The sequence below is a fragment of the Meriones unguiculatus genome, chromosome 2 (assembly GCF_030254825.1).
Source record: "Meriones unguiculatus strain TT.TT164.6M chromosome 2, Bangor_MerUng_6.1, whole genome shotgun sequence".
In the NCBI taxonomy this organism is placed as follows: domain Eukaryota; kingdom Metazoa; phylum Chordata; class Mammalia; order Rodentia; family Muridae; genus Meriones; species Meriones unguiculatus.
Window position 1 is genome coordinate 167,726,310 of NC_083350.1, and position 22,505 is coordinate 167,748,814.

Sequence of the window (22,505 nt, forward strand, 5' to 3'; positions counted from 1 at the left end):
TGAAATAGTTTATAAACAGATGAGCATATCTTTAGGTAAAAGTCCTCATGAGGAGAGCTTTCTTTAATCTCTTTCCTTGGCATTTGTCAATGTGTGGAAGGCAACTTGTGGAAGATGGTTCCCTCCACTTACCCTTGTCGGCTCCTCGAGATCAAATTCAGATTGTCAGGCATAGAGAAAATGCCTTCACCTGATAAACCATCTCTCTGGTCTATGTTGAAAGTTTTAATTGGGAAATAGTATTCAAGTTTTGCTTGTAACCTCCTAAACTCATAATTTGTAGGGTTGTGAATTGTTATCATCTGGCAGAAGAGGGTGTCTTCTCTTGGCATTCAACATCAGTTACATGTGTGACAGTCTTAACTGCTTTGATTTCACCTAAAAACCAATATGTGTTCTTTAACTTTGTGTTAGAATGTGATATAATAACATATATAAAATATGAGTAATGACATTTGGTCAATTAAAAATGTAAAGGTCTTCATGTTGCTGTGGATAATGGGATTTTTCTGACCTTTTCTTATTAAAACATCAATATTTAAATGTTCTATTCTGAACTTCCTCTTTTACATTAATGAACTAAGTAAAGACATAATTATTTGAAAACTTCAAGGCAGAGAAATGTCATAGTTCCTCTAAATCGTTGCATTTTTTTTGTTAAAGCTCCATGAAAGTTAAAATATTAACTTTCTACTCAATCATTTTCAAATATGCTTTGATTTGCTTTGAAGAAAAATCCAAAACATTGACTGATCCATCCTTTGAAAGGTAGGCAGTTCTTTTGAAAATAGATAGGCCCCTTACAATGGAAGAAATAGGAGATACATTCTCAGGGTGAGTTAACAGAATTCTGTATAAGTTATAACTTTATCCACTTATTTATTAATTTATCTACCAGTCTTTTATGACATTTGAAGTAGTAAATGTAGATAAGGTAAAATAGAGAGAGACTAGGAAAGAAATAAACACTAACAAAGAATCAAGGGACATCATATAGGGAATGCTTCCACTCCTGATGAAACCTGATAAACTAGGATCAGAGGGAAAGGAAAAGGAACTGTATAAGAACTTAGTGAAGAAAGATGAAGGGGTACAAGAACCAAGGACTTAATTTTTTTTCTTTTTTAAGTAATTATTTATTACGAATTATTCACTTTGTATCCCTGCTATAGCCCCCTTCTTCCCTCCCTTGTCTCCTCCTAGTCCCACCCATCCTCCTTCTTTTTCCCCTATGCCCTTTCCCCACTCCCTTGATAGAGGAGGACCTTCTTCCCTTCTATCTGACCCTAGGCTATTAAGTCTCATCAAGGCTGGCTGCATCATCTTCCTTTGTGGCCCTGGCAAGGCTGTCCCCCCCAGGGGGAAGTGATTAAAGAGCCGGCCACTGAGTTCATGTCAGAGATAGTCCCTGCCCCTCTTACTAGGGAACCCACTTGGAATCTGAGCCACCAATGGCCTTCTTCTGAGCAGGGGTCTAGGTCCTCTCTATGCATGCTCCTTGGTTAGAGTATCTATCTCTGCAGGATCCCCTGGGCCTTGGGGTTTTGGCACTTTTGGTCTCCTTGTAGAGTTCCTGTCCCCTCCAGGTCTTTATATCTCCCTCTTCTTCCATAATGTTTCCAGCACTAAACCCAAAGTTTGGCTATGAATCTCAGTGTCTCCTTTGATACCTTAGTATGGAAGGCTACTATCCTACTCCTTGTTTTCTCTTCTGACTCTCCTCCATTGCTGATGAGAATGCAAAGCTTGTACAACCACTTTGGAAATCAATACGGTGTTTTGTCAGAAAATTAGGAATAGTGCTACCTCAAGATCCAGCTATACCACTCCTGGGCATATATTCAAAAGATGCCTCACCATTCAATAAGGACATTTGCTCAACTATGTTCATAGTAACTTTATTTGTAATAGCCAGAATCTTGAAACAACCTAGATGTCCCTCAATGGAGCAGTGGATAAAGAAATTGTGGTACATTTACACAATGGAATACTACTCAGCAATTAAAAACAAGGAAGTCATGAAATTTTCGGGCAAATGGTGGGAACTAGAAAAGATCATCCTGAGTGAGGTAACCAGAAGCAGAAAGACACATATGGCATATACTTACTTATAAGTGGATATTAGCCATATAATATAAAATAAACATACTAAAACCTGTAGTCCTAAAGAAGCTAAACAGCAAGAAGACCCCTAGAGAAAATGCTGAAACCTCACTCAGAAGGGCAAACAGGACTTAAAATTTTAAAACTTATTAAGTGATAAATAGCACCAAGTACCCCAGCAAATTCCAGTGGAGTAAGTAGTAAAACATCCTGAATTTGTCACTAAGGCAATCATGGGCCTTTAGACTTGAGCTGTACAGTAAAGGACACATAAAACAGGGAACAGAAAATATTAAGCAGTGGAATGTCAATTGTCAGGCAGAAGGTAAAAGAGTTTCAGTTGCCTACAGTTGTTTTTTAAAAATCTTTGTTCACAAAATCTATTGGAAAGGTTGTGAGTCTTGTCATCAGAGAAGTACCAGATTTAAGTACCAAAAAACTTCAAATTGAAGGATCTTAAAACTGTTAGCTGGATTTACATATTATGTACATATTTATATACATACACACCAATGATCTTCATCATCTCCACATCTGACAGAGGGCTAATAGCCAAAATATATAAAGAACTGAAAAAACTAAACATAAACAAACCAAATAATACAATTAAAAATTGGGCACAGATTTAAACAAATAATTCTCAGCAGAAGAATCTCAAAAGGCCAAGAAACACCTAAAGAAATGTTCAGTATATTTAGCCATCATAGAAATGCAAATCAAAACTACTCTGAGATTCCGTCTTATACCTGTCAGAATGGCGCAGATCAAAAACATAAGTGGCAGCTTATGATGGCAAAGATGTGGAGAAAGGAGAACACTCCTCCGTTGTTCGTGGGATTTCAAGCTTTCACAGCCACTGTGGATATCATTATGGCTATTTCTCAGAAAATTAGGGCTCAGTCTACCTCAAGACCCAGCTATGCCACTCCTGGGCATATACCCCATGTTTGCTTCATAATACCACAAGGATCCTTGCTCAACTGTGTTCATAGTAGCTTTATTCATAATATGCAAAACTGGATACAGCAAAGATGTTCACCCACAAAAGAATGGATAAAGAGTCAGTTCCCCCTGGTGGTGGTGGGGTTCCTTGCCAGGCCACAATGGAAACTTCCTGTAATCTATGAGGGCAATCCTAGGGAAGACTTCTGGTGATGGGAGATATGGAGCCTGAACTGGCCATCTTCTGTGACCAAGCAAGGCTTCCAGTAGAGGGACTCGAACACCAACCCATACACAAAACCTTGGACCTACAATTTATTCAGCCCTGAAGTTGTTCTGGGGTAAAGGTGGCACAGAACTCGTGAGAGTAGCCAACCAATGACTGGTCCAACTTCAGGCTAATGCCATGAGAAGAAGCCCATGTCTGACACTGCCTGGATGACCAGAAACCAGAGGCTGGATAGCTCAGAGACCTAAGATAGAACCAACAGGACTAGCAAAAAAAAAAAAAAAAAAAGGTTCCTAATGACATTCTGCTATACACATAGACCAGAGCCTGTCATAATCATCATCTGAGAGACTCCATCCAACAACTAATGGGAGCAGATTCAGAAACCCACAGCCCAACATTAAGTAGGGTTTGGGGAATCCTGTGGAAGAAAAGGAGGAAGGATTATAGGATCCAGAGAATTCAAGAACACCATAAAAACACAGTCCACAGAATCAGCTAAACTGGGCTCATAGGAGCTTTCAGAGACTGAACAGATAATCAGACAGCTTGTATGGGTCTGACCCATGTCCTCTGCATATATATTATTGTTGTGCAACTTGGTGTTCTTGTGGGATTTCCAATAGTGGGATTTGGGTGTCTCTGGCTCTCTTGCTTGATTTGGGGACCTCTTTCCTCCTACTGAGTTGCCCTGATATGAGGGTGTATGCCCTAATCTTGTTGAAAATTGTTATGTCGTATTTTCTTGCTATCAGTAGGAGGCCTGATCTTTTCTGAAGGGAAATGGAGGACTGACTGGTGGATTGGGGGCAGAGGGAAAGTGGCAGGTAGCTGTGAGAAGAGAAGAGAGGTGAAACTGTTGTTGGAATATAATATATGAGAGCAGAATAAGTAAATAAATAATATTAATTGAAATGTTTTAGACATAACTAACAAAACAAAATAATACAATATTATAAATGTACAACAAAATGTTATAAAACATATGTGTCTATCTCAAAATAGCTTATTTTATGCTCACCTTTCACTTAAAAGGCTTAGATCTTTGTAGTTACAACTGTGGCACACCAAATCCCCGGCACACTACTCTTGTTCTTTGTTATAAATGAGCAGGGATCACTACCAGTAAGCCCCTGAGGAACAACCCTGGGACACTCTGACTATTGATCTAAGATAATGTTAAACTGCTGAAGGGTGGCATGTTTGCTGCATGAGGGAATGACATGTCCTGGGGCAGATAGAGCTGGAAAATCTTTTTCATACTTCTCTGAGGAGTAACAGTTTACAAATTACAAATTGCTGGGTTCCGAAAGTGACCACCTCATATTCTTTGATTGTGGAAAGAAAAAACAAAACAAAACTACAAAGGTAGTATTGATTCCCAAAAACCTTGTATATATATATATATATATATATATATATATATATATATGATGATGGCTTAGTTCAGGTCATTTAGGAAGCTGGTAGTTAATTTGCCTTGGAGTTTTACAATTTATTTTAGCATAATCAATTTTCTGGCAAATATTATGACAGAACAGCTAAACTTTTTTTAGTTTTTCTTAAGTTTATTGACTAAAGAATTTTATAATGATTGTCATCATCAGCGTACATTTTAATATTCCAACAGTAGATCACTTGGAGAAATTATAAGTTATGTTTTAATGCAGAACGCTCTGGTACAAATAAAATATTCAAGTCACTGGGATATACATGGTCCTTAACGTACTGGGGTGAGAAATATGACTAAGATAGAAGAAAATGCTAGAGCTACTCCCAAATATAGTATGTCTGCTTGCCGATAGTATCCAAAGCGTTCAACTAAGATATCTCACAAAGAAAACTACCGTTTCTTCATTTATTGCCACTGTTATTAGTACAATCAAATTCTTAGTGAAGTAGAGATTGGGGTTAAAGTAACCATGTTTATGCTAGTAAGCAAGTCACCCCAATTCTCTTAATTGTGTTGAAAACTTCATTAAATTGCTTTACGTTCACATGACAAATCGATCATTTCAAGGAAAGGAAAAGTAAGCCTCAGTCTGCTTAGAATTTTTGAGTAGTATTTTCTAGAATTTTAGGTGTATGCTGCCTATCATGGTCTGTCTGCCACTTTCTCTAGGAGTTATAGACAAATGCTGTATCTATAACAAGGAAAATATTATCTGAATTAGTTGTGAATGACAATCATCAGTGTCTGGATTGGCATGGAATAGCTATGTTAGTTAGGACACAATTGCTGAATTTTAAATTATCAAAATATAAATTGCAAAATAAAAGGAAGATGTTTTCAGATTTTTTTTTTTTACTTACAACTGGGTATTATTAAGAGGTGGACTTATTTAAGCAAAGAAATTTAACTTATTATACATGAAATTATGTGACTTGCTTTCAGGTTAAATCATAATTTCATATTATTTTGTAACACATGGATTACATAGGGGATTCTAAACCTGGCCAGGCCAGCATCTTGCTTCTGTTACCCACACCAAACTATATTACCGTGGGAATTGGAAAGACTTTATTTTTTCTTGCAAGAAAGATTATGTAAATAAGGAAGACACCAGTGAACAGAAAAGATTAATGAGCTTGCTTCTTAAAGTGGAGTCCATCTTGGAATGATCAGTGCTTCTCATCTATTTATTCAGTCAGTAGCTGCTCATAGAATGCATACTCTGTAGCACATCTGTATGAAGCCAGAAGATAAAATGAAATGAGTAAGGCACATTGGTGCAGAGAATTTCTATTTGAGTGAGAAAAACAAAAAGAAAAACAACAACAACAACAACAACCCTTTATTACCCATAAAAATAAGTGCTATGTGAAAAGTTTGACACAGTAAGAGGCAAGGGGCTGAAACATCTGCCTCCTGCTCACAGGAGTGGGATTTGTGTCCTGAATGGAATGGTGATCACAGTTTGCTGCAGGAAGACAAGCAGCGCCGTGGAGCCCTGAGGCTTCAGATTCTGAGAAGGGAGAGGAAGACTATGGTGTCCATTGTGGCCAAATGCATTGAGCTGAGGACTCAGTGAAACCGGACGAGACAGGCTGCTAGGATCTGGTCATAAAGACCATGCTCAAAAACCTGCAGTATTTTCTGGGCTTGAAAGAATCCACTGGTCCATCTAAAGAAGATGACAAGGTCTGAATTAGGTTTTGGAGGTTTTGGGGTATGTAGCAAAGACCTCCGTGGAGGAAAGCATACGGAAGTGTGTGCTCCTGGAAGGGATGCTGCCATAAAACCAAAGGCGAGAAGTGACCACATTCAGTATCTTTGGAGGCACAGCTGAAAGGTCTTCCTAAGGGCTTTGATGCAGAGTCAGAGACGTAAAGAACAAGCAGGGACCTTGGCTCTAGGCCTGAGTAACTAGGTCAATGATCCAAAGATGACAAAACTCAGGCTTATTCCAAATGAGAAAGGAAAGATGATCTCATTAACAGACTTAGAGCCTCCTTAAGGTTGTTTTTATAAAGTTTGATACAAGAAAACACTAGTCGTTCAATACCTAATAACATAAATTCTTTCACAGGAGTAATCTGTGGCAAATAAATTTATTTTGGTTAGAAGCTTTCTTTCACAAGGATATTGAGAACATAAGTGAGAAAGACAAAAATAGTTCATACTGAGATACAGATTCATATCTCTTAACAGCAGAAAAAAATTGCAAAGTCTTTTGAATAATTTCTCACCAAGCTGTTCTGGACTAAATTAGATAGTGTTTTCAGTAAATACAAACGACTTTACTTATAAAATAAAGAGAGAAGGAAACAACTATTTTTCTCCAAGCAGAAAACTGAACTAGCAAGGAGGGACCCTTGCTTGCCCTTAAAAATAACACTAGCTATGTTACTATGTTATGCTATGTTTTACGAGGGGGAAGAGCCTGCTAATCTCTACCTTCTCAGAAAACTTAACAAGATCAAATTATGAAGTAGTGACTTGAGTTAGGCACAGACAAATATGCATTAGGAAGCAAATTGGTGTTACGAATAAGTACAAGCTAACAAGAGACTGGACTTTAAAAATAATTCTATATGGCAGACTGATAAAGAAACTTAGTAAACATTGTGTTATTGCCACAGAAAAATCTATTCTTGTAATGACTATTACATAATAGGAGGATGGGGAATAATTATAAGTCTCTAAAAATACAAGCAAATTCCCTTAAAGTGAAGCAACTTCATGACACAATGGCTGCTACAGTTGTTGAAATAATCTCTAGTGTCCTACAGGGACAGTTGACTGTTTTGTAAATTCCAATAGCACTTCTTTGTGATGCTTGGAACTATTAAGTCAGTAGACTGAAGTGTGGGTTTTGAGCTGACAGATGAACCTCACATCCTTTTGTAATGTTTTCTTTCAGTTCAGTGTATACTTATTTTTTGTTTTATCAGTTTTGGATATATGACCACCTTTCACTTCAGGACACAGTAAAATAACACGGGAATGAGGTTGCAGTTCAGTGGTATGGCCTTTACCTGGCATGCATGAAGCCCTGGGTTTGATCCTCAGGAGTCATTAAAACCAAACACAATTGTTCACAGGAATATGGATTTGTTTTGGTTTTGCTTTTGTGGAAGATGGGGTAAGAAGATCATTACCTAGGCAATGATCTCCCTGCCTTAGCCTCTTGAATGCTGGCATTACCATTTGTGCCTACAAACTCTTTCATTGCATGAGCTTATGGCTTTAAGAATAAGCTAATAAATTCTGCATGATGACATCTTCTCACTAAATCCATCGTTGTTTAGTTGTCTTTAAATTTTTGTGAGTACTGACCATCTTCCCTAGGGTTGTCCTTGTTGGGTAGCTTCTTTAGGAGTGTAGATTTTAGTATATTTATCCTATAGTATCCTAAAGTATAATAACCATGTATGAGTGAGTATATATCAGGTGTGTCTTTTGGAAGCAGGGAACAGGACAGGAGCCTACAATGGATGACCTCAGAAAGACTTTGCTGGTCAAGGTATCAAAACAGAGGCTGAGACACATAGACAAACTTTGGGCAGAATGCATGAAATTTTATGAAGGAAGGGGAAGATAGAAACACCTGGAGAGGATAGGAACTCCAAAAGGAGACCAACAGAGCCAAAAAACAAAAATAAAAACAAGCAAAAAAAAACAACAAACAAACAAAAAACAAATCAAACAAACAAAAACCCAAAAAACAAAACAAACAAAAAACTGAGCCCTGAGGGCCCTGAAGAGAATGATACTCCAACCATGGGCAATGCATGGAGAGGACCTAAAACCCTGGCTCAGATGCAGCTCATAGACTCAATCTCTAAGTGGGGTCCCTAGTAAAGGGAGCAGGGACTCTCTGGCATGAACTCCATGGCTGGCTCTCTGATTACTGCCCCCTGGGGGATGCAGCCTTGCCAGTCCACAGAGGAAGATAATGCAGCCAGTCCTGATGAGACCCGATAGACTAGGTCACCTAGAACAGGAGGAGGACCTCCCCTATCAGTGGACTACAGGAGGGGCATAGGGGGCGAAGAAGGAGGGAGGGTGGGATTGGGAGGAGATGAGGGAGGGGCCACAGCCAGGATACAAATTGAATAAATTGTAGTACATAAAAAATATATCCAAAAATTTTTATAACTGAAGGAAAGGATGAAGGGCTCAATTCAAAAATGACAAGATGCAGGCCTTGTGAGATGGTTCAGAGGGTAAAGGCATTTGTTGACAATCCTGAGGACCCACTGAGTTCAATCCCCAGGACCCACAAAGTGGAAGAAAAGAACCAACTCCTGAAAGCTGTCCTCTGATCTGTACACTTATGCCATGCCAGGCATCCATCATTCCCTATCTCTAACAAACAAGCAAACAGGAAAAAAAAATGGCAAGAAGTAGAATTGTAAGATTTGCCACAGTGGACACTGTCGCTGACAAAGAGGCAAGGCTTGACCATCTTCTCTACACTAGATAAAGGCAGGAGAATTCGTTTTGATCACCTTTACTTAGCTGTGTTCTGAATATATACATAGATTTAGAAGGCAGAGAGCTATAAGAGAGTGAGTAGTTTATTTGTATATAAATTGTTCCCAGCGTTAGGAACTATTATCATAAACTGTGACTTCAGTTTTCCTATATGCCCGTTGATTAGGTTGGTAGTGGAATTTATTTTATGATATGTGTATTCACAGAGCCTCTTGGTCAGGCAGTGGCCATCTTGGATTTATTATCATAATGCTATTCAGGTTGAATTCATACTCAAAGACTCTTGTCACTCAGCAAATTGTTGGCGAGATTTATTCCTATTAGTTACATGTTTGTTTTCTTACCTTAGTATTTACTGTCAATGTAGAATGAAAAACCTTGGCTTGATTCAGGAGAAAATACTGAATATAAGTTTAACTCAATTTCCTTCTAGATGAGAGTTTAGCCAGTCAAGTTTTTTGCATTCAGTCAAGTCAATAGTGCTAAATGTTTAATTAACTGACAATTTTATGCAAGTTAAAAAAGTTCTTAGCTGCCCTGAATCTTATGACAGTACATATATTCTATAGCTAGAACTCAATAAACTGACAAATTCTTCTGACAAAAATTTGGCACCAATCTTTCAAAGTAATGTCTATTTTCTCAAATATGAGGAATCAGGTAATTCCATCTGGCCTGGTCCTGAGTCAGGTTAGAGGAAGGACTCACTTTGACCTTGCTAGCACTCTGTACTATAGAAGCACCCCCTGGGGGGAAAAAGTAGGTTAGAGGTGAGTTTCTCCTCTGAACTCACAAACAAGCCTGGCCTGTGTCTGTGCTTTGGAAGGATCTGTTGCAGTGCAGTATTTTGCTTCAAGACATAAACATTTTGATTCTCCTAGAGGACCTGAAAAGCAAATGTGCCAACACCAATCATTACTGCCAACCAATGAATGCTGCCAAGCTTCAGAAGGTACCAAACGGTCAGGGCAGCCAGTAGACACTTTACCAAAGTAAATCTTCAAGGCAGTGCTGACAGAGAATGGAGAGAAGCATGAAAACGGATTGTGATAACAATGTGACCCTTCATTCTGCTTTTGGAATGAAGGACCTTGGTAGAAGACTGTCTGCGAATACAACTAGGAAGGGTGGGGCTCTCTAAGCAAACGTGGGCACTCCAATTCATGATTGTAGTTCTAAGGAATATCTAGCTGCTCATCAAAGGCTTCGCTTAACTAATTAATTAAAGGATGTGATGGAATTAGACTGGAAAGCTGTGAGCCATCCGATCTTTGAGAGTTGCCAAGGCAACTCCGAAGGATTGGATAGGGTTCTGTGGGGTAGACTTTAAAACAGACCTGGAGGAGGTAGAGAAGCACGAGGAGCAGAAAGAACAAACAGCTGGTATTAAACAGTAGCTAAAGGCAAAAGGCCTGGAAGGCTCAGCTCTTGAACAAAGCCCACTGTGCCCCCTGCTCACACGGAGCCTTTGGCATTTATACATGAGGGAATTTTAGCAAATCACTGGTTGTTGGCCTTGCAGAGATTCTAGACCGAATACTGTGTGAAAGCAAGGCTGCATATGAAATGTGGTAAGGTTGTTGATCTTTGTGTGGTTGTTGTCCGGGACTCCGCTCATGTCAATCTTTTTTTTTTTTTCTGGGCATTCATAAGAACACTGGACTGCAAGCAGACAAAAAATAATTTCCTTGTAGAAACTCACTTGTATTTAAACCACACAGGCAACAAAGAGGTAATTTAATAAGTGTATTGTGTTCTATCTAGCTCCAAAAAGTTGAAAACAATTGTTTCAATTGGCTAGTGTAAATAATGTTTCACTCAAATACTCTTCTTTTCCCTCAGTTTCTCTAGGTTTCTGGTGCTATTTGTATCGTGTGTATGCAGAATATTTTTCCAAAGGTTTCAGCCTAAATCAACTGACAACAAAATTTATTTGTTTTAACCTGAAATACTAAGTTGTGATTATCTAAAAAAAAAAAAGCCAAGCCTACTTTCTTCAGGTTCATGTACAAAATGTTTTCGGTTGGTATGTGAGAAATTTTAGTTGCCCAGCATTGTAGAACGCTTATTACGCTTATATATGAAGCGTATCACACGAAGAACCCTTCAAACACATCTGAGTAAAAAGCAATGGGGTCATGAGGACTCTGACCTGATCCACTCGTTGGTCTGCTCATGGAGAAATAATTTGACAGCATTAATGGAAGGGTCTAGTGTGAAGATGCTGTTCACTGTGCCATGTCCTTCAGACTAAATCTTGAGCTGGGCAGAAGCTACGTATAGACTTCAGTCTCTGACACCATGAGCAGAGCCACAGTTAAGCCATCATCTGAAGTTGTTTGCTCAGCTATTGGGTTCCAGGAGCAGAAATCTGGCTACCATTCTGGTTCCATGAAATGGAACCCATGTCTGCTTAGGTGACCAAGATCCAGAGACTGAGTAGCCCAGAGACCTAGAATAAAAGCAAACACAATGGGTCTTTAAAATAATGTAGTGATAAAATGATGTAAATAATAGAAACCTGAATAGTAGTTCGTTATCTTTGGAAAAGGTTCCAGATGGAAGAACAGTGAATCAAGGCAGAGTATGTTTTGTGCAGTGGGATCCTTTTGCCACTGGATAACTGTATGAACTAAAGAGTACATAACAGTTGTGTGACTTCCAGGGGAAGAAGGGAACAAATGTATGCTCATCTCAGATAAGGCACTGATGAGAGACCAAACAAGAGATTCAAACAAGTCTTCCTTGGTGAACCAGACCATTGATATGATTAACAGGAGATGGATGAAGGGTTAAGTTTGGAAGCATCATAACTCAGATTCAGCAGCCAACTGAAAAGGCCACCCAACACTACACAGCTCACCAAAGCTGCGTCCCTGGGGCTTTCTGCAGAATTTGCAGTGGGCTCCACCAGCCAGGCCCTACACCTTAGTGTTTGATTATTGATTATTTAAAGTTGAGAAGGGACCTTGAGAATCTTGTAATTTTCTGACTGCTTCAAATATTATGAGCCTTCATTTTTCCCCCTTTCTCCTTCCTTCTCTCAGGAAGGAAATAGCTATAAAATATAGTATCATTTCCCTTGGCACTTCGGAGAACTCTGTACAGTTCCACCACCAACTTTTTAGTTGAACTGTTCATTTTCTTGGTGTTTAGTATTTTGAGTTCTTTATACATTCAAGACACTAAACACCAATTCTCTGTTAGATGTGTAGCTGGAAAAAAAAACATTTTGTGACAAAATGTTTCCTGGGGAAACACAACAGATAGGGAACCCATGAAAGACATACTCCAAAGTCCAATTTGGTGATCCAATGAGTTTTATTGGTATTACTTACAGGAATATGGGTGAGGTGTAACTTTTAGGAACAAAAATGAGTGAAAACTAGTGGTGCCACTAGTGCCCATCCCAGCATGGGTGATGCCCCACACAGCTGGCACCTGGAGCACACTGCACAGCCTACAGCACCTCAACAGGTTGGAGAGTATCCTTTCTGGGTACCTCAGTTGGTCTGACCAGCTGGACTGGTTTCAGCTTCTTTTAGGCTTCTGGTCCGGTTGGCTTTTCTTTTGGATCTCAGCTTTCTTCCAGTTGAGGGGGACTCTAAGCTTTTATTGCTCACTGCGGCAAGGCAGGACCTACTGAATCTAGTGAGTTTCAGAACATTCCTGAAGCCATTTTGAGTCCTTTACCTTTTTGTTTAAGGTGTTTCTTGCAAGATAGAATGTTTCCACCTCTAAGGAAGCTTTTTACACAGTGCTCTTTCATCAGTTTTGTCTGTGGGGCAGAAGCTTTCAAATTTCATGGGGTCCACCTGCGGTTGTTGATCCTGTTTTCTGGCAGCTGAAGTCCAGCCAACAAGTCTCTACCTGGCTTTATAGCATAGCCTGTAGTGTGTTCCTTATTCTTTCTTCTGAAAGTTTCAGAAGAAAGTCTATGCTGAGATCTTTGTCTCACTGACTTGTGTACAGCATAAGAGAGGATGACTGTTTTTTCTCCTACATTCATGGCTCCAGCTTTCCCAACAGCATTTGCTAATGATGCTATTATATTAAGCAAACCTTTGTAGATCACGATTATTAATAAATCAGTGTGGATTTTAGTATTTTGGATCAGAAAACATTTTACTCAATGAGATAGCTCATTTATTTGAGGCATACATTTTATTAAAGTGAAAAACCAACTATAAAAATTTCTCCTGTCTCAGAAATGTGTTAATGGGCTGGAATATGTGATAGTTATTCTTTCCAAGCTATGAATGTATGGAGGTACATTATTCTGATGGAAACTTTCAGAGATGGAGTTAATTCAGAGTATTCAACAATTTAAAACAAAAACTAGTGACAGAGACTGAGACGCGAATTCTACAGTCTTGGTGAAATTTATAAGGTATAAAAACACAGAAATCTGTCAATTTGAGCATACAAAACATTTTAATCACAAATATATTCCATGTTTCCTTTTATTAGATACTTCTGTTTCTTTATTTGGAATTTAACTGATGTACAGCATAAACACATTTCATGTAAGCTCACTGAGGTTATTTAATAACTTTAAGTATGTTTTAATTTGTGATGAAATATTGGAGCTTTCATTTGCTACTTTCTTGAAATACTGATGAATAAAACCAAACTATATACAATTTAAAACTTCTTTGGGGTAAAGAAAGAGTGCTGTGTGAGTGTGTGTGTGTGTGTGTGTGTGTGTGTGTTTGTGTGTGTACATGTGCACAAAGGTACTGTGTAGCTACTCAAATGGTGAGTTCAGATTAAAGAAATCCAAAGTTCTTGGGATGTGTTCATTACAGTCATAGATTCTGCCTAACAAGCACCAAAGATCTGAAAAGATATGTGAATAAATGAATGAACAAAAAGTTGTGGTCTTTAAAAAGAAAATATGACTCATCAAGTATGCTCTCTTGAAAACCAGAGCAGAGTAACAACAGTCAGCACCAAACTCATAAATGAAATATTGATGGTCTTTGTGCAAACAAGCAGAATTATCCTTATCTTCCTTGGTCATAGCCCAACTACAGCCTGTATCTTGAGTCTACAGACTTGACAGCATCTCTCTTTGTATGGGGTGTACAGTGTGAAAGCTACAGAGACATTTGGGTGAAAATACCTATGGAAAGAAAAGACACCTAGGAATGCAGTTCTTTGACTGTCGCTCTAAATTTAAAAAATCTGGCAGAAAAATAGTATACTGAGTACCTCAGTACAGACCCATTACGATTCTGTGACCCATCTATCCTGTAGTGAAAAGCATGTGAAGAAGTTCCTGGCAAGGATTGAAACTGGGAGGCTTTTACCTTCAAAATGAAGTAAACAGATGTACAATGATTTAAAAACTGGAAAAATTCTTTCTATAATTCTCTAAATTTTGTCATCCCTGAAACACTAAGGAATGAACTCACCAATTGCTGTGTGTTGTGACTTTTCTTAGGGAAACATGAATACAGATATCTCTGCCTCAGATTTGGGGCCTATGACAAAGCAGAAGTGGTTATGCCTCACAAATGTACCATTGGAGCTCATTTTCTCACTTGTAGGCACCTTCACTAGAGCATCTCCTCTTCTCCAGCCTTATTTGTTACTCACACAACCTTGATGGGGCACTTTGCTAATCTTGCAACTCTCCGATCCATTTGAGTATCTATAGCCTACAAACCCCTAGGAATTGATTTAATCATACTTACTATACTTACTTATTTTAAATGTGAGAGTTTTGTCTGCATGTATGGATGTGTGTCACATGCGTGCTATCTAGAGGTCAGAACAGAGTGTCAGATCCTTTGGAACTGGAGTCACAGATTTTTGTGAACTGACTGTGTCAGTACCGAGAACCAAGTACAGGTTTTCTGCAAGAGTGAAGGATGCTTTTAAACAATGAGCCATCTCACCAGCTCATAGGAAGGAAACGAGCCACAACTGAAAACCATTTGTTAGTTATCAGACATCATTAAAAAGAATGCAAAGTATCTTCTTCAGTACTTTGGTAATGTTTGCATATGAAGAAGTGTCGGTGTTTTCATGCATTGTGTTAATTAAAATATATTATAAAAACTAATTTCATTAAATTTTTAAGTTTGGCAGCGGAAAATTTTATAGCTAAATATATAACTCACTTTATTACTTCAGAAGACATTCCTCTGACTCTAAAGTTGCTTAAGAAAAATAGCGGCACTCCCACTTTCACCTCCACCATCAGCCACCCTGGTGCATTTTCACCTCTGTCAACTGTTTGGGCTGAAAGTTACTGCCCCGCAAGCGCAAGCAAGGAGCAGCCTTGCTAGGCCACAGAAGAGGACACTGTAGCCAGGCCTGAAGAGACTTGATAAGGGTCAGATGGAAGGGGAGGAGGTCCTCCACTATTAATGGACTTGGAAAGGTGCAGGGAGATGAGGATGGGGGGGGTGGGATTGGGAGGGAAGGAGGAAGGGGGCTATGGCTGGGATACAAAGTAAATAACCTGTGATTAATATAAAAATAAATAAATTAAAAAAATAATTTAAATGTATTTTAAAAGTTAGGCAGCTCTCCCCAGTACTCAGTATATTTGGTGGTATTGGAAACCTACTTTTCATCTAACCAGTGAGTGGAAACATGCCTAAGAGGCAGCTCAGCAGAGTGGGAATGATGCAGTTTTGATAACAAACACATCTGTGCCAGTTGTGACCACTTTTCAGCTCTATCACGATGAATAAATTGTTTTACTGCTTTGAGATAATCATGAGAATTAAATGAGGCTGTATGTTTGAAGAAGCAGTCTCATAGAAGACCCCTGTGCCCAGATATATTTGGTCCTTGTGGAGCTCCTGTCCTCTCCAGGTCATATTAACTTCCACCTCCCACCCTCCTTTTTTTATGATTCCCTGCACTCTGCTTTGATACACTGCTAGGTAGAGTCTTTCAGATGTGTGGATATAACCCAGAACCTCTGCTGGGATGTAGCCCATGGTAGCTCAGTATCCAAGTGGTACCCTAATAAAGGGAACAGGGACAGTTTCTGACATGAACTCAATGGCAGGCTCTTTGACTCCCCGCCCCACCCCCTGAGAGGGAGGAGCAGCTTTGCTAGACCACAGAGGAGGAGTTTGCAGGCAGTCCTGAAGATACCTGATAAACCAGTATCAGATGTAAGGGGAGGAGGGTCTCCCTTATCAGTAGAGTTGGAAAGGGGCAGGGAGGAGATGAGGGAGGGAGGGTGGGATTGGGAGGGAATGAGGGAGCGGGATACAGCAGGGATACTAAGTTAACAAACTGTAACTAATATTAAAAAAATTTTTTAAAAATTGGAAGAAAAATTAAATTGAAATAAAAAACAACAAAAAAATGAGAACTAAAAAAAAAAAAAAATGGAGTCTTGAAGTGAGCCACTTGAAGGGATGACGTCTGGGCGGTCTGGTTCTCTCTTTTATCATTATAGTTTGTAGGGATCCAGTTCTCACCTGACAGACAAGTGAAACCACAATGACCTTTCAACACAACCTTTCTTGTTTCTGCTTTATTTTTTGTGTTTTCTGCCCACAGTCACACTCCTTAGTAGCTTTCGGAAAGTCATCCATCTTAGGACAGCAGCTGTGTCTGGTGGTTTTTTAGTTTCTTTTCCAGCCACAGGCTATGTTCCTCGTCACAATGGATGCCCTTTTCTTTCACTGCAGTCTGGGTAGCCCACTCTGGGCCTCCCTGGGATTCCCCTCCTAATGCTCTGTTGAATCATCTCTGGTCAAGGACAGCTCTGGCCAGGACTTCCTCTTTCTAGGCTTGCATCAGCATTTGTTATGCCACCATTTCTCAAAGACTTTAAGAAGGAGCAAAAGGAGGTAAAGCCTTTTTCTTTCTTTTTTTTAAGCATTTAATTTTCATTGATGTGCATACATCTTTTGGTATGTATCCATGTGTATATCCTCAAAGGCTCGAGGAGGATTTTGGATACTGCTTTTTTATGCCTATAAAGATTTTTTGTTGGAAAAAAAAAAAAAAAAGAATTGTTTTGGAATTTTGATGGGGACTGTATCGAATCTGTAGATTGCTTTTGGCAGGATGTCCATTTATATTATCCTAATTCTACCAATCCAGAGCCTAGGATATCTTTCCATCTTCAGTTTCTTCAGAGACTTGAAGTTCTTGTCATCCAGGCCTTTCACTTGCTTGGTTATAGTTACCCCAAGATATTTTATCTTATTTATGGCTATTGTGAAGGGTGTTTCTACAGTTTCTTTCTCAGTTAGTTTGTGATTTTCAAATAGAAAGGCTACTGGTTTTTTAGTCACTTTGCGGAAGGTGTTTATCAGCTATAGGAGTTCCCCTGGTAGAATTTTTAGGGTCAGTTATGTGTACTATCCTATGATCTGCAAATAGTGATATTTTAAATTCTTCCTTTCTATTTGTATCCCCTTGTTCTTTTTAGTTGTCTTATTGCTCTGCCAGAACTTCAAGTACAGTATTGAACAGAAGTGGACTGAGCAGACAGCCTCCTAAACCACACAAAGATCCAGCAAGGAATGAGAATTACAAACCAATTTCTTCCATGAACATTGGTGCAAAAATACTCAATAAAATACTCATTACCTGAATACAAGGACATATAAAAAAGATCACATGTCATGATCAAGTAGACTTCATCTCAGAGATACAGAGATGGATCAACATATGAAAATCTGTCAATGTAACCCATCATATAAGCAAAATGAAAGAAATAAATCACATAATCATCTTATTTGATTTGTAAGAAAGCCTTTAACAAAATTCAACACCCCTTTATGATAAAAGTCTTGGAGAGATGGGGGATACCAAGGATATATGTAAACAGAATGAAGGCAATTTATAGCAAGCCTATAGCAAACATCAAATTAAATGGAGAAAAACTCGTAGCCATTTCACTAAAATCAAGAACAAATCAAGGCTATCCACTCTCTCCACGTCCCAAGTATTTTATTTCATTTAATATGTATTTCTCTGACTTTTATTATTATTATTATTATTTATTACAATTTATTCACTTTGTATCCTGGCTATAGCTCCCTCCTTCATCTCCTCCTGGTTCCACCCTCCCTCCCTCTACTCTTCCTATTCCCCTCTCCTAGTCCACTGATAGGGGAGGTCCTCCTCCCCAATTATCTGACCCTAGCTTATCAGGTCTCATCAAGACTGTAGGGATCTTCTCTCTCTGTGGCTTAGTAAGGCCACCCTGCCAGGGGAGATGATCAAAGAGCCAGCAACGGAGTTCATGCCAGGATTGCCCCTGCTCCCCTTAATAGGGAACCCACATGGAGACTGAGCTGTCCATGGATTACATCTGAGCAGGGGGTCTAGGTCCTCTCCATGAATGGTCCTTGGTTGATTCATCAGTCTCTGCAGGGTCCCCTGGGCCCAGATTTTTTTGGCTCTGTTAGTTTCCTTGAAGAGCTCCTCCCCTTTCCAGGTCCTTCTATCTCCTCTTCTTCCATAAGATCCCCTGTACTCTGCCCAAAGTTGGGCTATGAGTCTCAGCATCTATTTTGATACCCTGCTGGGTAGAGCCTTTTATTATGTATTTATGTCTAAAGATTCTTCCTTTTTAAAAAAGTGTGCTTTATATATTTTGACAGTCTTTTCCCTAAGCTATCATGAAATTTTTCTGCTTTATAATCCTAAGATACTTTATATTTAGTATGTAATGATTTCAATGTCTGAACTCACTGATGTGAACATTGACTTCTATTTCCTTGCCCGTATGTGGTAGAAATCATTAAAGATCAGATTTGTAAGTTGTCTGTAGGAACTCTGATAACTAGGTTGAGAGAACATTTTCTCTCAACCTTAGCTTAGCAATACGATGAGGAGATCTTGTTGGGGAGACCTATTTGGAGGACACGAACATGATTTCAGGCATGTATTTCCTGCTTTGTTTTTGTTAGGCACCTTGTCTCAGTGTTAGCTAAAACAAGTTAGGCTTTTGGTTTACAGTCATTAAAAGGGAATTTTGTGATCTGTCCTGTTATCTGAACAGTCCTAGAGGAGTCACAGCATTATGTGGGGCAGGGTCAGCCCTTTGGGTTGCAGCCCACCTGCATGGGTTCCATGTTGCACATGTTTCAAGTTTGGCTTTAGGCAGTGCGGCACACTCAGTTCTCTGGGCATTTCCATTTCTCTTATGTCCTGGCTGAAGTCCCAAACCTAGTATTCCAGTGCTTTTATTTATTTATTTATTTATTTATTTATTTATTTTAATTGAAAACAGATTCTTCAGTCATACAACAGGACCATCAATGTTCCCTGAGCCTTCATGGGGTGTTGGGGTTGATTCAGGTCATTTGCCCCCTACTGTGGACTCTTGTTAAGAACACTTTAGCTTCTGTGCCTCTACAGTGCACAGGGATTTCCTAAGAGATCCATGGGAGCCTTTCATGGAAAGGTATCAACACAGCTGATCCACCAGGACATTGTTAGAAGCTTCTGGTCTATCCTGAGTTTGTCACCTGATCCTGCACATGTTTTTTGTTTGTTTGTTTTTTGGTTTTTTTGTTTTTTTCACACCGGTAGGATTTGCTGAAGGAGGCAGAGGCAGGAGGATCTTGCACATGTTTAGGGGACCCACCAGCTTATTCTGCGCTTACCAGTAGTTCATTTCATACTGCTTAAAAAGCAGTTACATTTGTTTGTCCTAAATGGTTTTTGTGTGTTTCTCTTACCTTGAAGACAGCAGCTTGTGAAGACCTGACATAGATTTTGTGGGAATTTCATGGTCACTCTAGAATTTCCCCTCATGGCCTACTCCTCCACCGTCACATTCTGACATCTTTGCAAAGTTGATTTTCAGTTTCTGCTTTGTTCTTTCTGTGTCAGAGAAAGGTTGCAACTGTCACCTGAATGGCAGAAACCCACGAACATAGAACGTAGTGAAACTGGGGATTCCCAGATTCAAAAAGAAGCTTCAAAAACTGAAAAGAAATCTTACTTTAAAAAAAAAATGCAATCAATCAAACAAACAAACAAACATGCTCAAGGCTTCTCTCCATTGTTGCTAAGGTGACCAGCAGAGAATCCCAGGGGAAATGAAAACATGTAAATGCTTTGCATAAGCAATTACCTAAATGCTTGCTTTCTCCTTATTTGTTTAGGGCCCTCCCGGCCCACAAAGGATGTATCAGAGCTTTATGATGAAATACACATTAGCAACTCACTGTGCATATTACACTCTTTTAATTTTTTTTCCAAAATTCCCATGCCAGTGTTCTGATAGGCACAGGACATAAAGGTACAGCTAATGCCAAAATCAGTTCAGGAATTCTGCAGATCAAAGGACAAAGGTATGTTACAGCTGGAAGCAGACATTTCTAAGCATGCGGCAAGGGGAGTTCAGAGCCCTACACTCTCTGAATGCCTTCTCCGTATCGACAAGAAGATGCGGATAGACTGTGCACACAATGCAGCCTTGGGATTTGTGCTCCCCTTGAGAAGCAATTTGAGTGGCATATATTTCAGACAATCCATTCATATCTGAATACACTCAGGCAATTTATATTTCCTGGATGTCAAGTTGAACAAGGAGGCTAAAAAAATGATGAAGCTTACTCTCATTTTAGATTAAAATCATGGGTAATCATTTTATATATTAATTTTTTTGTCATAGAAATATGTCAAGTGAGAAAATAGGATGTCCTCACTTTGCAGGTAACAATATAGATGGTTAAAAACTTCCATGAAGAGCAATTTAAAAATCTATATACAAAAAGCTTAGATATATCAATAATTTTATTCTTATTAATTTTTCAATGAGACAGGAATCCTAACTTATTCATATAATGTTATTGTGGTTTATAATAAAGACAATCTAAAAAGTCTATAAAGGCAAGTATAAAAGAATTGATATGGGTTCATCTCATAGCAGAATGTTGTACAATAACCTCCTATAAAAGATAACCAAATAACCTCTCAGATGTAGGCAATATAATCTCTTTCACTTGCTGGTATGATTGAAAAATATTTTCAATTATTTTAATAATACTTAAGTTTTTTCAATTTTATATTTTCTATTCTTTGATTTTGGGCTATGCCATTTACTACATTGTAGACTCAAACCAAACAAAAAAACCCAAACAAAATTTTATAGTGCTGGGCAGTGGTGGCAAAAGCTTTTTTTTTTTAATTAAATTTTTAGTTTTTTTTTTAATTAATTAGATTTTATTTGCTTTGTATCCCAGCTGTAGACCCCTCCCTTCATGGGCTACATTAGAGCAGGGGTTCTAGGTTATATCCATGAATGGACCTTGGCTGGAATATCAGTCTCAGAAAAGACCCCTGTGCCCAGATATTTTGGTTTTGTTGCTCTCCTTGTGGAGGTCCAATCCCAGCACTCAGGAGACAGAGGCAGACAGATCTCTGAAAGTTCTAAAGCCTGGTCTACAGATCTTTAAAACAGCCAGGGATACACAGAGAAACCCTGTCTGGAAAAAATAAAAATGAAAAAAATTGCAATATGTTGGGCTCTTAAGAGCACTGGCTACTCTTTCAAAAGACAAGGGATCAGTTCCTAGTGCCAACAAACTATAACTCCACTTCCAAGGAATCTGACACCCTCACAGAGGCATCTGTGCAGGCAAAACATCTATGTACATAAAAAATAAAAAACTAAAATAATGACATAGTACCTATTTTATTTCCTCATGCTTAATAAAACTGTAGTAGCTAAAAACTAATTATTCACTATTTGGGGGATTCTGTGAAAATGTTTTAAAATTCTGAAATTTGCAAAATTTTATTTTTAAGATTTTATGAAATTCACATAAAATATACCAGATAAAAGGACATTGGAAGTAGGAGAAAACAAGAAACAGAACAGGAGCCCACTGCAGAGGGCCTCTGAAAGACTCTACCTAGCAGTGTATCAAAGCAGATGCTGAGACTCATAACCAAACCTTCGGCAGAGTGCAGGGAATCATATGAAAGAAGGGGGTGTTAGTATGACCTGGAGAGGACAGGAGCTCCACAAGGACCAACTATTTCAGGGCACAGGGGTCTTTTATGAGACTGGTACTCCAATCAAAGACCAATCAAAAACCCTTGCTCAGATGTAGCGCATGGTAGCTCAGTATCCAAGTGGGTAACCTAGTAAGGGGAACAGGGACTATTTCTGACATGAACTCAATGGCTGACTCTTTGACCCCCCCCCCCCCCACCAGAAGGAGGAGCAGCCTTGCTAGGCCATAGAGGAGGACTTTGCAGCCATTCCTGAAGATACCTGATAAGCTAGGGTCAGATGGAAGGGGAGGAGGACCTCTTCTATCAGTGGACTTGGAAAGGGGC

At 39.0% G+C, this 22,505-nt stretch overlaps 1 long non-coding RNA gene across 1 annotated transcript in view; it reads right to left on the reverse strand.

Moving 5' to 3' along the window:
* Nucleotides 1–4,887: 4,887 nt before the first annotated feature.
* Nucleotides 4,888–22,505, reverse strand: part of LOC132652225 (uncharacterized) — a 96,169-nt gene continuing 78,551 nt past the window's right edge. The window contains exons 3-5 of the long non-coding RNA XR_009589704.1: nt 19,892–20,036; nt 11,368–11,667; nt 4,888–5,960 (exon numbers count right to left, since the gene is read on the reverse strand). This is a non-coding gene — a long non-coding RNA (uncharacterized LOC132652225). The remainder of the gene's footprint in view (nt 5,961–11,367; nt 11,668–19,891; nt 20,037–22,505) is intronic.